Below are 13,040 nucleotides of genomic sequence, written 5' to 3'. Positions count from 1 at the left end.
TGGTAGATTAACTGAGGTAAGTTGCCTCATAGTATCCAAAGATATGTAGGTTAGGTGGTTTGGCCATGGTAAATGCATGGGGTTATGGGGATAGGGCTGGGGGCTCGCCCTAGGCGGGATGTTCTTGCAGAGATTTGGTGCAGACTTGATGGGCTGAATGGCCTCTTTCTACGCTGTAGGGATTCTTTGATTCTATGATTCTGTGGTTGCCAACTCTGGCAGGACATATTCTGAGAAGTATCATCATATGACCTTTAACTGTCCCTCCCCCAATCTCCTGCCATTGGTCACCCAACATGTGTTTCATTATGGAGCCATGCCTTAATGTGTGCCAGTTTTGACTTAACACTATCTCAGGATGAAGGGCATCACACTTGCTTAAAAACATACATTGCCCTCATTTCTATGTCAGCCCACATATGGCAATGCTAGCAGCTCTCTCCACTGTGCCAACTATAATTCAATATATTCCAGGACATTTGAGTACTTTGACCCCACTCTCTGGCCATTTGTGGTCAATACATGCATCCTTGAGACATACTGCCTTCCTACACCATTGGAAAGCCAAAAGGCCCATTACTCAATTAGATGATGCTTGACTGTTTGTCAAACAGCCCCTCTTTTCCATTTTCAATACTTTTATACCCAGTAAAGAGAAATGTTAGAACTAAATTAAGATACAAAATATCTATATTTTTAACGCCTTGATGATATTTCTCCAAGGTTTCACACAGCAGTGTGCTGGAGTTTGATCTTTAATCCCTGAGGATTGGCAATCTAACTATTCTGCCCAAACCACGATCTCAATGCCAGTTTTCAGATTTTCACCTCACTGGATCAGCTTGACTTTATCTGACAGTAAACGTGGCCTCTGAATGCAACCTTTTTTAAATTTGCGAGACATGGATGTCACTGGCTGGCCAACATTTATTACCCCTCCCTAGTTGCCCTCAGAGACTCAACCACATTGCTTTGGCTGTGGAGTCACATGTAGGCCAGGCCAGGTAAGGACGGCAGATTTCCTTCCTTAAAGGACATTCGTGAACCAGATGGGTTCTTCCGACAATGGTTTCATGGTCATCAGTAGGTTCTTAATTCCAGATTTTTCAAATTCCACCATCTGCCATGTCAGGATTCGAACCTGGGTCCCCAAAACATGAGCTGAGTTTCTGGATTAATTGTCCAGCGATAATACCATTAGGCTATCGCCTTCCCGATGCCAACGAAATGTCAGATGGGAAGGGAGGGATGAGATGTTTGTATCTGGGACACCTTGAATTCCCTTCATTTCCTGTACAGTTTGAGCATCCCGTGACACTCCGTCATGGATGTGAATCCAGTGTCTAAACTGCTCGGATTCTCAGTGTCTCATCTTTCAGCTGTAATGAGAAACCACAATGGAATTCAATTAATGGCCCAACTTGCTCATTTGGGTAGATGCGGCCAGTATTTGATCCAATTCTGTTTTCACAGGATGTACACAGAAAAAATTCTCCTCATTTGCTATTCCACAAGACTTTGAAAGCTAAAGTCATTGTATAGTAATCAGGAGCAGGAAAGCCAGCTGTTATTCTTCCCTCGCCTCAGGGCACTGAGTCCAATTATAGCGATCCGAATGCTGCCTCAGTTGAGATCAGCAAACTCGGGGCAGGCTGGGGATTGAACCTGGAACCTCCTTGGTCTGTGCAAACTAGTGCCACGTTGACAAGTCCATTTACAAATGGAGCCACCGGGGAAATCCCATCAAAGGCAGAGTTTAATTACAATTCCAACTGCATATATTTTCCCAGAATATTTTTCTGTTTACAATCAGATATCTGCAGGCCAGGGGATGTGGTGAAGACACATCAAGCAATGTGAGGCAGACGCTTTGTGGTGTCTAACACCCTGTGCCAACGACACTTGTCGTGAATCACAGCTCAACATTAAGGCTGCTTTGATTGTGTGTCTGCGGAGACATGTATGTCAGATTCACGCCAAACACGATGCCTCGGAGCAGGCATTCGAATGAAGCATGAAGGCTTTGGCACCGCATAGAATTTGCATCCTTTTAGTTCACACCATTGAGAGGGAGTGATTTTTGTTTAATAAGGAACAACTGCGTTCACATCAAATTGGAGCTTACAGCCTCTGAATATATTTGATCAGATGACATAAGAGAGCTGCATCTCCAAGTGTCCAACATCTGGTCAACATCTCAATGGAAGTCCCTGGGAAGGATTTAAAGATTTGCCCTACTGATAAAATAAAGTATTAGGGTGGCGAACAGTAACAGAGGGTGGATTGTATTGTGTTATTCAGTACAGTTTCCATGTAACCTTTTATCCTGATTCCGCCGCAGTCCCATCTCATCTTCAACACTCTCTTCAATTCCTTCCTTCTTGCGTTCTCTCACTCTGACTCTTTCTTTCTGAACATGTATCTGTTCCCTGGGAGCTCCTTTTGTAAGTGCACAAACTGACATAACATTGATTCACGCTATACAGAGAATGCATGCTGTACATAGAGAAGGAAAAAAAAAGAAAAGTACAGCACAGGGACAGGTCCATCGGTCCTCCAAGCCTATGGTTTTAGTTTAGCCAGATGTTATGTGCTAATCATAACATCTGGCTAAACTAAAACCATATGCATTGACAGAGTCCGTTCCCATCCTATTCATGTATTCGTCCGGTCGCTATCTTACCTGGCCCCACCACCTCCCTGGGCAGCACATTCCACAGTCAGAAGTCTGACAACACCAGGTTTTAGTCCAACCAATTTATTTGATAGTACGCTCACAAGCTTTCGAGGGGACTCCCTCTTCGTCAGGTGAATGGAGAGTTCTGGCCTCGGACAGAGCATATAAAGCACAGACAGTTTAGAGATTACTGATTAGAATGTGAATCTTTACACCTAACCTGCTGTTCAAGTTCTAAAGTGGCTGACAATGTGAATGGAAGGAGCACTGATCACAGGTTAAAGAGATGTGTATTGTCTCCAGACAGTACAGTGAGTGAGGTTTTGCAAACCCAGGCAAGTCACGGGGGTTACAGATAGTGTGACATGAACCCAAGATCCCTGTTGAGACCGTCCTCATGTGTGTGGAACTTGGCTATCAGTCTCTGCTCAGCGACTCTGCGCTGTCGTGTGTCGGGAAGGCCGCCTTGGAGAATGCTTACATTCCAGACATTCGTCACTCTCTGAGTAAAAAACATGCCTCGTACATCTCCTCTAAACTTTTCCCCACGCCTTTAAACCTAAAATCCCCTGGTACTTGACTTTTCTACCCTAGGAAAGAGCATCTGACTATCCATTCTGCGTTACAGTGTTACAGTCATAGCTAGGAAGATAACTTAATATAAGGTAGGTCCATTCAAAAGTCTAATGGCAGCAGGGAAGAAGCTGTTCTTGACTCAGGTTGGTACGCTATTGCAGACATTTTTATCTTTTTCCTGATGGAAAACACGCACACCAAAGGGAAGGGAACATATTTGAAAAATGTTCTCCAGACTTCAGCCACACTTCATAGAGCAGTCCAGGTTCAGACCGGGATTTGTGTGACACACAGTGTGCACAGGAACACAGCAGAGCACATTGATTAGAAACAGAAATAGGTTATTCATCCCTCGAGCCTGCTCTGCCATTCAATATAATCGTGGTTAGCTTGGTTGTGGACTCAACTCCATGTTCCAGCGTGTCCTTGCGCAGCTCTTGAGTCTCTTGTGGATCAAAAATCCATCTAACTCAGCTTTAAACGTAGGCAGTAACCCAGCTTGTACTTCTCCCTGAAGGAGTGAATTCTACAGAGCGAGCGGCAAATTTTCCTCTTCCGCCTGCCGTGGTATTGTAGCGTGCAAAGGGCAGAACATGGAAAGGCCTGTTGACCTCAGGTGGGATTTTCTGTTTTCGGGGAGAGCGTGGCTGTAACAGCCCTCTGAAAGAAACATTTCCCTTACACGGCAGAACCATGTCCCCTGATTCTAATCTCCCTCACAAGGTGAAATATTCATCCTGTCAAATCCCATCAGGATCTGATACGTTTCCACTCATTCTTCCAAACCCCAATCAGGACAGGACCTCAACGTTTCCTCTTAAAAAACATCTTCATCCCAGGTATCAGGTGATTGAACGTTCTTGGAACAGCGTCTAATGCCAGCATACCCTTTCTTGAATAAGGACGCCAAAATTATGCACATCTCGCTGCCTTGGAAAAGCAGCCAGCATAATTAAGGACCCCCATACACCCCGGACATTATCTCTTCCACGTTCTTTCATGGGAAAAAGATACGAAAGTCTGAAATCACATACCAACTGACAGAAGAATAGCTTCTTCCCTGCTGCATCAGACTTATGAATAGATTTACCTTGCATTAAGTTGACCTTTCTCTACACCCTGGCTACGACTGTCACACCGCATTCTGCACACTTTCGTTTCCTTCTCTATGAATGGTATGCTTGGTCTGTGCAGCAAGCAAAAAATAATACTTTTCACTATATTCTAATACATGTGACAATAACAAAGCAAACCAAATCAAATACATCTCACCCAGGCCCTGTACAGGTGTAGGAAAGCTTCCCTACTTTCATACTCAATTCCCTTTGCATTTAATACCAATCTTCCATTTGCCTTCCTAATCACTTTCTGTATCTGCGGACTAGCCTTTGCTGATTCATGTACTGGGTCAGCCAGATCCCTCTGTACCTGGACAGTGCTGCAGGTTCTCTCCATTCAAATAATATGCTACTTTCCTATCTTTCTGCCAAAATGGACAAGTCCATGTTTTCGCACATTATACTCCATCTGCCAAACTTCTGTCCATTTATTTAACCTGTTTAAATCTCCTGAGTGGTTGGAAGGAATTTTTTGGCCATGCTCGCCCCAAAGCTGGACCTTTGCACGGTCTGTTCCCACCTGCTATGATTCCTGTGGTGGGCGGGGTGGGAAAATTCCACCCACCATGTCCTTTTGACAACTTCCTTCCTGTTTACCTTTGTGTCTTCAGCTAATTTAGTTACCATGCATTCACTCCCTTCATCCGAACCATTTATATTGATTGTAAATAGTTGCAGTCCCAGCATTGATCCCTGTGGCACTCAACTCATAACCCAAAACTAACCCATCTATTCCTACTTCCTGCTGGCCAACAAGTAGGCTATTCATGTGAACATGTTACTCTCAGCACCATGAGTTCTAATGTCATGAAGTAACATTTAGAATAAGATTCACAGAATTAGAATTCATAGAATTCCTGTAGCGCAGAAGAAGGCTACTCAGCTCATCAAGTCTGCACTAAATCTCCAGCAGAGACCTACCACCCCAGGCCCTATCCCTATAACCCCCTGTATTACCCTGTTAATCCCCCTAATCTACACATCTCGGGACATTAAGGGACATTTTTGCATGGCTGATCACCTAACCTGCACTTCTTTGGAGTGTGGGAGGAAGCTGGAGCACCCAGAGGTTGCTAGCTAGAAGCTGATGCAGGCAGGCAATGTCTCTCTCTGTCTCTCACCAGAGATGTACTGAAAGTTCCAAGACTGGGAAGTCTCAGAGTTTTAACCCAAGGATTAATTCTCATCAGGAGTTATAAAGCTGCAAAATCCAGCAGACACGGGGAGAACGTGTAAAATCCACACAGACAGTGACCCGAGGCCAGAATTGAACCTGGGTCCACGGCGCTGTGCTGCAGCAATGCTAACCACTGTGCCACCATGCCACCCGTTTGATGTGGCATCTTGTGGAATGCCTTTTGGAAATCCAAGTACATCACATCTTACAGGTGTTTTGGGGAGGTGGTGGTGTTAATGCCCAGGCCAGAAACTCCAAGGTGTTTTATGAAGTCAGCCTAGGCCTGAAGTTTTACATTTGGTTTTGGCATTGGTGAGCATAAAATGTTTCACCCCAGGTAAGATTCAAGTGACCCACTAGGAAACTTTTATCAAACAAGGTGTATTTAAGAACACAGTTAAAATATAACAAAAAGATTTATCATAACTTCTATCAATTACAAGTTTCAAGCATGATACAGTATAAACCTTAGCAGCTAGCTAACTGTGATGTTCCAAGTAAAATAACACCCCAAAAACATACACCTGCCCTTCCCAGACTTGGCACAGAAAAACTAGTATGCTCACATGTCACTGGATTTTGTAGCTTTGTAACTGAATTGGGCCTTTGAAATGTTGGATTAAAACACTGATGCTTCCCAGTCCTGGAACTTTCTCTGGGGAGAGACAGAGACAGAGAGTCCTATTTTACCATTTTGATTCTAAGTGCTGGGAGAAATTAAAACTGGAAGTGTTTCAGATCCGACTTTTGGACACATACTCACTTTGTCTACAGTGAATCCAAATCGCGTTACACAGCCCTGCAGCTCCGATTGGCACTTCCAACTGTGTATGTGCAGAGAAATATGATAGAACGCTGTTCTTCTGCCACGTCCCTCTCAGGCTGGATAATGCCTCTCCCTGGCCCCCATAGAAATTGCCCCACCCCACAACATTACTGACCCCCTTATCCCCCCATCCCCTCTGTCTCCAGGCCGATCAAGGGCCTTCCCCCCCCACCCCCACCAATCTCGGGCAGAGTGGCAGCAGATTCCTCCTCCCCACCACTGATCTCAGGCAGAATGGCAGTGGACCCCCACCTGCCTGCCTCCACCAGCTTCCAGCCAGCAACTAAACCAAATCTAAAACCTTGGACTTTCCTGTGGAAAAAAAAGCATCACCTGACCTGTCGATCATCCCCAAATCAACTCCCAGTCAGCAGTCCCAAAAGATCATTAAAAGCGCCAGACACGGCCTTAGCCCAGAATAAAATAAACATGTTTTCCATTAAATTGCTTCAGTAACAATTCGGCAACAGTAAAATACCAGGTCTATTTGAAAAATCCACAGCAAAACATGGGCAGCATGGTGGTGCCGTGGTTAGCACCGCTGCCTCAGGGGCCCAGGTTTGATTCCGGCCTCGGGTCACTGTCTGTGTGGAGTTTGCATATTCTCCCTGTGTCTGCATGGGTTTCGTCCGAGTGCTCCAATTCCCTCCCAAAGATGTGCAAATTAGGTGGATTGGCCATGATAAATTGCCCTTAGTGTGAGGGGGACAAACAGTGTAAATATGTGGGATTACAGTGATAGGGTCTGGATGGGATTGCGATCGGTGCATGCTCCATAGGCTGAATGACTTTCTTCTGTACTGCAGGGATCCTACTCTATGATTAAAATGCATTTCGTAAAAGCACAGTAATAGCATGATGCTATTGTTGTTGGACTAGTAATCCAGAGACCCAGAGTAATGCTCTGGGGACATGGGTTCAAATCCCACCAGAGCGGATGGTGAAATTTGGACTAATTAAAAGTCTAATGATGACTATGAAACCCTTGTTGCTTATCATTAAAAACCCATCTACTTCTCTCATGTACTTTAGTTACATGCATTCATATACAAGACTTTAATTTTATCTTAGGTCAATATTTATTGTCCATCCCTGATGGCATTTGAGATTCAACCACATTGCTGTGTCTCTGGAGTTACACACCAAGTAAAGGCAGCAGATTTCCATCCCTGGAGGACAGATTCCCTGCTGAAATAGTAAATAGGATGATCATACAGGATTTTAAATAACATGGTCACACACAGTGGCACAGGGGTTAACATTGCTACATCACAGCACCAGAGACCCAGGTTCAAATCTGGCATAGGCCCACTGTCTATGTGGAGTATGCACATTCTCCATGTGTCTGCATGGGTTTCCTCTGGGTGCTCTGGTTTACTTCCACAGTCCAAAGATGTGCAGGGAGGTTAGATTGATTGGCTATGCTAAATTGTCCCTTTGTGTCTGGGGGATTAGTAGAATAAATAGATGGGATTACGGGGATAGGGCTTGGGTGGGATTGTGGTGAGTGCTCATTTTGAGTTATAGAGGTTTACAGCATGGAAACAGGCCCTTTGGCCCAAATTGTCCATGCCACTCTTTTATTTTAAACCAGCAAGCTAATCCCAATTGCCCCGCATTTGGCCCATATCCCTCTAAACCATCTTACCCATGTAACTATCTAAATACTTTTTAAAAGACAAAAATGTATCTGCCTCAACTACTACCTCTGGCAGCTTGTTCCAGACACTCACCACCCTCTGTGTGAAAAAATTGTTCCTCTGGACACTTTTGCATCTCTCCCCTTAAACCTATGCCCTCTAGTTTTAGACTCCCCTACCTTTGGGAAAAGATATTGACTATTTAGCTGGTCTGTGCCCCTCATTATTTTATAGACCCTTATAAGATCACCCCTCAGCCTCCTACATTCCAGAGAAAAAAGTCCCAGTCTATCCAGCCTCTCCTTATAACTGTAACAATCAAGTCCCAGTAGCATCCTAGTAAATCTTTTCTGCACTCTTTATAGTTTAATAATATCCTTTCTATAATAGGGTGCCCAGAACTGTACGTAGTATTCCAAGTGTGGCCTTACCAATGTCTTACACAACTTCAGCAAGACGTCCCAACTCCTGTATTCAATGTTCTGGCCAATGAAAGAAAGCGTGCCGAATGCCTTCTTCACCACTAAATGGCCTTCTTCTGCACTGTAGAGATTCTATGTTCTGAAATGAGTAAGAGAGGTGTAGGGGAGAACCCAGATGCAAAAGATGCTCTGAAAACAAACAAAAAGGAAGTGAGGAGAGTAACAGTCAGGAGTAACAGGAGCCTTATGCATCACAGGTAAAGGGAAATGCAAAATATGTAAATTAGTGAACAAGAACAGAGGATGCTGGAAAAATTCAGCAGGGCTGTCAGCATCTATCAGGAGAGAAACAGAGTTAATGTTCCGAGTCCATCAACACTTTGTCAGAACTGAAAGGTAGGCAAATGTTGGAGCAAAAGTAGCAACTTGAAGAACAAATGCCACGTGACCTGGTGTGAGATGGTGCGGGGGGATGCGGGGAAGGGGTATGTAGTTTGCAGTGAGACAATACATGTGTGGAATATTTTTAAAAAGTAGTGGCTTGGAGGTACAGAATTTAAATATTGCTGAAAAAGGTGTTTCCCTTGACACCGGTCTTCTTACGATTGTCCTGATGAGTGCGAGATGAAAAGCTTCAACAGAATGGCTTTTTCGTAGATATTACAGCAGTTAAACTAGGAGAGAGAAATAAGCACTTGAGGAAAAGCTTAGAGAAGAAGGACAGGTTAGCATGTGCTGCTTAAATAAACTTTTTTCATACAACAGCACAGAGAATAAGCAAATGAATAGAAAGAATTGAAGGCACAAGTTTAACTTGGAAGGATGATATGATAATCCATGACTGGGACATAGATGCAGGACAAACAGTTCTGGAAACTACATCTACCGGATCATAAAGTCTATAGGAAAGATTGGGAAAATGGTAGAGCGGTGGGGGTAACCTTAATGATTAAAGGTGAAATCATTTCAATGATCAGAGAGCATCCAATGAGAGGTGATAAAGCAGTGGAAACTTTCTAGTTAGGTTTCAGAAATCAAAAAGATTATGGAGGGAGTTGCATAAAAGCTTCCAGATAGCAGCTGTGAATGGATAGGTAGCTTAAATGCAGAGATTAGACAAGCACTAACACAGTGGCACAGTGGTTAGCACTTTTGCCTCACAATCCCTGGGACCCGGGTTCAATTCTGGCCTCAGGTGATTGTGTGGAGTCTGCACGTTCAATCCTTATCTGCATGGGTTTCATTTGGGTGCTCCGGTTTCCTCCCATGCTCCAAAGATGTGTAGATTAGGTTAATTGGCAATGATAAATTGCCTCTTAGTGTCCCAAGATATACAGGTCAGGGGGATTAGCAGGGTAAGTACATGGGGTTATGGTGATGGGGTGGGAGAGCTGAGAAGCTGTGACTGAGAGTTGGTGCAGCCTTGATGGGCTGAATGGCCTCCTTCTGCACCGTAGGGATTCTGTGTAGGAGATTTTAACTTTCATATAGCTTGCAATAAGCAGGCTAACTCATGTCAGGCAGGTCACAAATTTCTCGAGTGCAACCAGGGTGATTTTCTGTAACAAGGTGTGTCAAAATGAAAAGTGAACTGGGGGAGTGGGATGGAGGCCATTAAGGCTTAGTTAGGAGTAATGAGCCAGATTAAGTTAACAACCCAATAGGGCGTGAATGTTTATCTAATGACCATTATAATATGATTTAATTCAATATAATTTTGTAAGGGACAAATGTGAAACATCTTCTAAGATTCTAGACTTGGGAAAGAACTGACGTCAATAGGCTGAGGTACAGGCTATCCATAGTCAATTGGGAAAATCTGTTAATGGGTGAAACAAAAGGGTAAAGTTCAAAAAAGAATGTAATATGAAGCAGGAATAATTTAAACGGCTGAGGGGGAAGGTCTTTTCTTGCCAAGAAAGCTCTCTGATGATTAGAGAGGTAAGTGTTGCCTCACAGTGCCAGGGACCCAGGTTCGACTCAGCCTGGGTCACTATCTGTCAGAGTCTGCACATTCTCCCTGTGTCTGTGTGGGTTTCCTCTGGGTGCTCCGGGCTCCTCCCACAGTCTGAAAGGCATGTTGGTTAGGTGCATTAGCCATGCTAAATTCTCCCTCAGTGTACCCAAACAGGCGCTGGCGTGTGGAGACTAAGGGATTTTCATAGTATCTTCATTACAGAGTCAATGTAAGCCTGATTCCTGATTCCCCCTTCCCCCATATCCCTTGAGCTCCAAGAGTTATATCTAATTCTCATTGAAATTAGACAATATTTTGGCTTCAACTACATTCTGCAGTAGTAAATTCCAGATTCACCACCTTCTGGGTGAGGAAATTTCTCCTCACCTCAGTTCTAAAAAATTTACCCCTTATCCTCAAACAATGACCCCTTAGCTTTAGATTCCTCCACCATTGGGAACATTCTTTTGGAATCTACCTGTCCACCCGTTAGAATTTTATTAGTTTCTATGAGATTCCCTCTCACTCTTCTAAACTCCAGTGAACATAATCCTAACCAACTTAATCTATCCTCAGATGACAGACCTGCCATCCCAGGAAGAGCCTTGTAAATCTTCACTGTACCCCCTCTATAGCAAAGACATCCTCCCTCAGGTAAGGACGACAAATCTGCACATAATACTCCAGGTATGACCTCACCAATGTTCTATACAATTGTAGCAAAACGTCCTCATCCCTATACTCAAATCCTCTCGCTATGAAGGCCAACATACCATTTGCCTTCTATACTGTCTGCTGTACACTTACTTTTAGTGATTGATGCACGAGGACTTCAAGGTCTTGCTGAGTGTCCACCTACCTCAATTTACACCCATTCAAATAATAATCTGTCTTCCTATTATTGCTACCGAAGTGGATAACCTCACATTTCTCCACATTATACTGAATCTGCCATGCAGATGCCCACACATTCAGCCTGTCCAAATCCTCCTCACAGCTCACCCTCCCACCCAACTTTGTATCATCTGCAAATTTGGCGATAATGCATTCAGTTCCCTCTTCCAAATCATTAATATATAATGTGACAGTTGGGGTCCTAGCATAAGTTCCTGCAGTCCCCACTAGTCACTGACTGACAATCGGAAAAAGGCCAATTTATGCCAACTCTTTTGCTTCCTATCCGCCAACCAGCTTTCTATCCATCTCAAGACATTATCTGCAATCCAATGCTCTTTAACTTTACATAGTAGTCTACTATGTGGCATCTTTTCAAAGCCTTCTGAAAGGCAACTCTACTGATTACATCCTCAAAAAATTCCAATTGATTCTTTGAGCATGATTTCCCTTTTGTAAATCCATGCTGACTGTCTGATTAAACCATTGCCTTCCAAATGCCAAGTAATGAAATCCTTGATAATGGACCCTAGCAACTTCCCCAGTACTGATGTTAGGCTCACTAGTTTCTATTCCCCGATTTTCTCTCTACCTTCCTTTTTGAATAGCGGGCTTTCATTAAGGTTGAGGTTATCACATCAAACATCTTGAAGAATTACATTTGAATCAGGGACAGGAGCTGAACAAAATTAACATTTGCAAAATAGCGATAATTTTTAAAAAATTAGGTGGTGGTGAGCTGCCTCCCAGAACTGCTCTGGTGCACCCACAGTGCTATTGGTGGGCTGGTGATGGCCTAGTGGCATTATCACTCGACTGCTAATCCAGAAACTCAACTAATGTTCTGGGGATTTGGGTTCGAATCCTGTCATGGTAGATGGTGGAATTTGAATTCAATAAAAAAGTATTTGGAATTAAGATTCTATAGATGACCATGAAACCGTCGCTGGAAAAAAACCCATCTGGGCAGGCTCGATGGGATGGATGGCTTCTTTCTGCACTGTAGGATTTCTATGATGTGAAACCCAAAGATGTCATGTTAAAACTATCATAACCATAGAACCCTACAGTGCAGAAAGAGGCCCTTCAGTCCATCGAATCTGCATCGAACACAATCCCACCCAGGCCCTACCCCCATATCCCTACATATTATACCCACTAATCCCTTGAGCCTATGCATCCCTGGACACTAAGAGGCAATTTCTTAGCATGGCCAATCAACCTAACCCGCACATTTTTGGACTGAGGGAGGAAACCGGAGCAAAACCATGCAGACACGAGGAGAATGTGCAGACTCCACACAGACAGTGACCTGAGCTGGGAATCGAACTCAGGACGCTGGAGCTGTGAAGCAGTAGTGCTAACCACTGTGCTACTGTGCCACCCAGACCAGAGGCTTGGGTTGTGTGATATGTGACATGTCTATTAATGGTTAATCGCAGCTTAGAGTTCAATTTCTGTGTTTCTGGCCATAATTCCATTGTTCCTCCTCAGTAGAGACACCAAGTGGTTATTAACATCTCTTCTAGTACAATGAATTGTGATCTTTCTCTTTTTTGTGATAATTAAGGATGGGAGAGAGTGGTGGGTTGGGGAGAACCGGTTTGTCTGCACTTCCTCTACTTTTGTTAATTACAGGGGTCTGTACAAAGTGGTGTGAGATTCCACAGGTGAGGGAGGAACTATTTTGTTCTTGAAAGTAATAACTTTCAGGTTGAGGGCCAACCCTGTGATCAGGTGACTTGTAGCAGCT

The sequence above is a fragment of the Carcharhinus amblyrhynchos genome, chromosome 16, assembly GCF_965287045.1.
Source record: "Carcharhinus amblyrhynchos chromosome 16, sCarAmb.v2.hapA, whole genome shotgun sequence".
In the NCBI taxonomy this organism is placed as follows: domain Eukaryota; kingdom Metazoa; phylum Chordata; class Chondrichthyes; order Carcharhiniformes; family Carcharhinidae; genus Carcharhinus; species Carcharhinus amblyrhynchos.
Note: the sequence above shows the minus strand (reverse complement) of the source record.